This window comes from Adiantum capillus-veneris, chromosome 1 (assembly GCF_014529385.1).
Source record: "Adiantum capillus-veneris isolate H3 chromosome 1, ASM1452938v2, whole genome shotgun sequence".
Classification (NCBI taxonomy): domain Eukaryota; kingdom Viridiplantae; phylum Streptophyta; class Polypodiopsida; order Polypodiales; family Pteridaceae; genus Adiantum; species Adiantum capillus-veneris.
Window position 1 is genome coordinate 18,772,301 of NC_140931.1, and position 4,408 is coordinate 18,776,708.

General features: G+C 40.2%; 1 pseudogene; it reads left to right on the forward strand.

Moving 5' to 3' along the window:
- On the forward strand, positions 1-1,692 carry LOC147464389 (uncharacterized; annotated as a pseudogene).
- Positions 1,693-4,408: the final 2,716 nt, after the last annotated feature.

A 4,408-nucleotide genomic window follows, 5' to 3' on the forward strand; every position in this document is an offset into this window, starting at 1 on the left:
ATGACATGTGCATCATCTGTCAACATAAAAGAAGTGAGTGTGGATCAAGAAGACATGCGAGCTAACCAAGGACCTTCAATGGGAACAACTCGAACACCTCAAAGTCCTTACACTTTTCCAAATGGTGCCATGGGAGGGATAGATGCTAGTCCCGAAACATCCAGCAGAGCCGGTACGCTTGGGACTCTACAGTCAACATTCACTCAACAGGACATACTCAAATTGCATCTAAAGTGGACACAAGCCTTCATGGCTTGTGGAATCTCATTGAATGTCATGAGAAATAGTATTTTCAAAGATGCCCTAATGTCAACTGCAAAAAAAGGATTCATCTATCTTGATTATAATAAATATGCAAACAGAGTATGTTGACAAAGTCAAGAGCAGTACAAAAGCGGTTCTCAGGCGAGCAGTGCTTGACTTTGTTCCAGTGTTTGGCTGTACCATAGCCCTTGACGGATGGACCAGCTGTTAGAAAAAACCATTGATTACTGTCATGGTAATTTGTCCCAAAGTTGCAATGATTTTGGAGGCCATTAATACCTCATTGAAAGAGAATACATCTCTCTACTTGACAAAAATATATGAGCGAGTTATTGCTCGATTGGGTGGACCAAAGAATGTGACAGCTATTGTTACAGATAATGCTTCAAACTACAAAGGAGCGGGTTTAGACATTATGGAAAAGTACTCAGAAATTACATGGATTGGATGTGCAGCTCACACCTTGAATTTACTTCTAAAGGATATGGTCAAATTATCATTCATAAAACAGGTTCTTATTGATGCCAATCACATAGTCAAGTTTGTACGGGAACATCAGTTTACATATGCTTTATTTCGCCCAAAAAAAGCACTTCAAATTTTCTGTGCCACATGGTTCGCTACATCATACTATGTTTTGAATAATCTCATTGAATTGGGCGGCTCTACAAAACCTATTGCAGATCGCCGTTGGGAGGCTTGGCGATGCAGTCTTCTCTCTTTTGGCGGAACGTTGACAAACTTGTTGGGGCTAGTAAGCCCTATGTGGAACTACTAAGGGTTGTCGACACAGATAAGTTTATCATTGGTAAGGTTTATTGGATCATGTCTGAGGTGTTGCGTAAAACCAAAGAATACAACCACTACAATGCAAGAGAGAGATCACAGATCGTGCATCTTGTGGAAAAACGATGGGCTCAAATGCACACACCATTGCATGGTGCTGCATTTTTCTTGGATCCAAAGTTCTAGATGAATGGACAAGACTCCAACAAAGAGGTGATGGGAGACTTTATAAATGTCTGCTCGCAGTTGTTGCCAGGCGACGATGGCATGGATACATTCCAACAGAGGGTGGATTATGCGAATAGGGAAGGAACTTTCAGAGATCCTTGGGTTCTTAATAGCATAAAAAAGATTTCAGGCCCAGTATGGTGGAAAGAATATGGAGGAGACGTAGTTGAGTTACAACACATGGCCACCAGGGTGCTTGCGGTCGCGGCATCCAGTGGTAGCTGTGACCGCACTTGGTCTTCTTATGACTTTGTGCACTCAAAGCGCAAAAATCCTTTAAGTCCTGCTCGTGCCGTAGACCTTGTGTACGTCTTTTGTAACATGCATCTCCTTCATGCACCCACAAAGATAGACACATGTGCGACCGAAGTACACTTTGGAGTGCTTCAAACTCATGAAACTGTGGTGGAATAGAGATGTAGCGACAATGAGATGGAGTGGGAAGTGGCTACAGAATGTTCAGACAATAAAGAGGTTGATGACCTGGTGCCTGTGATATATGGCGAAATGTAAACATCTTTTCATGATAATGTATCTCAGTTTTTTGATTCGCATTAACATAAGTATTGAGGACATTGCTTGGCAATCAAATAAAAATACATTGGTTGACTCTCAACAAAGTCATCAATTAGCAACTCCAAAACAAATTCATTGCCATAAACATAGAGAGAATACAATGCGTCTTGAGAGTATGAGGTAGAAAGTGTGAGCTATAGACAACTAGAAATCTCGAAAATTGAAATCGATCGAAAATGTATCGAACAACGATGCACGTTTTTTTTATTTATAAATCTAGCGTATTGATTGATACTGTATCCATCGATAAACTATCAATCAATATTGTATCAATCGATAGTTTCAATCGATAGATTATAAATTATTTGAAAATACGATGTATTTTACGATAATATGCGAATAACGAGTTATTCGATATAAATTGCATTATTTAGTCAAATAAATGCAACGCAGGCTGGCATTAGACTCACTGTGTACTATCAATCATTGTGGAACAACTAGAAGCCTCTGGTGTAGTCACCCGTCAGCCACCTACTAAGGGTCATTCCCACCTTCTACAAAGGGCACAAAGGCCAACAAGTCAAAGGTTGGAAAGGGAAAGGGTGTGGCAAAGTTGGCCTACTCTGTCAAAGGTGTGCCTGCTATGAAAATAGTGAATAATGCACCATAACAATGGTTTCAAGATATCTCTTTTTTATGACCATAGTATAACCCCTAATCAGGACACAAAAGACCCAAATTGGGATCCTATATTACCATATATGTGGTAGTGATGTGTGTAAATACACTTAGGACTATTGGGGCATTTTTTCCCTCACTAGGAGGGTTTTTTCTCCCCTGCATTGTATATAAGCCCATCATTCTAGGGCTAACTTATCTTTCTATTATGCACTAAGAAATACACTCTCTGTTGTGTGACTTGAGCTTCTTCATCTTCTCCAAGTTGTGTGTGCATCCTTGCAACCCTAATTCCACCAATTAGTGTTAGAGTAGGATGCATTCTTTCGGGCATAATTGCCAGCATCACCAACACTCCCCTGCTCACTTTCTCTGATTTGAGTGAGATTTGATGAGCGTCATCAGGTTGATTAATACTTTGGGAAATCTCAGAGTGCTTGGTTTGCTCAAAATTTGTAGTTGGCTCATTTTGGTCTCCGTTCCACTACAAGCAATACTATGCAAGCAATTTTGTCCTTTTGTGTAGAATTTCTATTAGTTCAATTTTCTACATAACAGGTCCCTTAGAGTCCCCTTTGGGTTGTGCTATATATCATGAGCTAGTCATGCTTCATTTTCTTCTTTCTGGGAAATCTTCACATAAGGTGCAGTCATTCGCTATGGCTAACATTCGCTCGACTGACAACAACATAGATGTTTTCAAGATGTTTGTTGCTGAGGATAAACTGGATGGGGATAACTACACAATGTGGGCTTACATCATGACACATGTTTTTATGTCAAAGAGTATTTGGAATGATGTGTAGGTCATTGATGTACATCCGCCTTTTGTGATTATAGTCTTTGTTGAGGATATTGCAAGTTCTGACAGGTCTATTTCTACTAGAATTGTTTTGCCTATGGGCTGGGCAGTCTTGTTGGAATATTAGAGATTCCTAGGCTCATGCATGGATTGCATTATCCATGAGACAAAATATTACTCCTCACATTCACTCAATAAAATGAGAAAAATAAGCTTGGGATACTCTTGATGATCTTTATGCAAGTTGCAATGAGGCTAAAATTTTGCTATCAAAAGAGTTGGAGTCAAAGATTATGCAAAAGAAAGATGATGTGGAAACTTTGAATCTGATATTAAGGATATTAATGAGCAACTCATTTTCGTAGAGGTGAAGTCATTTCTGATAGTTCACTTGTGCAGAATATTCATGATGTATTACCAGATTCTTACCAAACATTTTCTAGTACGTGGAGACATATGACCCAAGGATCCCCTCAATCTATCAAGTATGATGCATTATACACATTGCTATTGCAAGAGTTACTTTCAAGAAAGAACATGGCTAAATAGTGTGCAGTTGAATAGGCTTTTGTTGTTGCTCAAAGAAAAGGTGGTAATAGCAGTTAAGACACTTCTCATGGTTCTTCAGTGAGTAGTAGACCACTAGTTCCTAATGCTTTTGTTGGCAGGGTGAAGGCATGTATAGGTGGTGCCACTATTGGCACCTTTTGGTGGTACCACCAATAGCACCCTAATAGCCCATAGGAAACAATTTTTCCATCTATGAGGAAGAAAAGACGCATCACAATGTGCAACATCCATACACCAAAGAACCAAATGAAGAAGGTTTGGAAACATCCGTTCATCACCAAGTATTCATGTCCTCTTTCGCTTAAGAAGGTATGGTGCCCATGATGAACGGTATATGTGAAGAGAGGAGAAGTTGAATTTGAAGAGGTGAAACCCAACGTGAAGCTGATTGGGGCCTCAAAAGCTTGGATTTTCTTGCTAAGAGACTGTCCCATGAATGTAAAGCCACCCACTAATACACCATTGGATAGTTTCCTTTTATGATCCTATTTTTTGCTACTCTCCCATGTTATTCATCCCCTTCTAAGCCCCCCCCCCCCCCCCCCCCCCCCCCCCCCCCCCTCC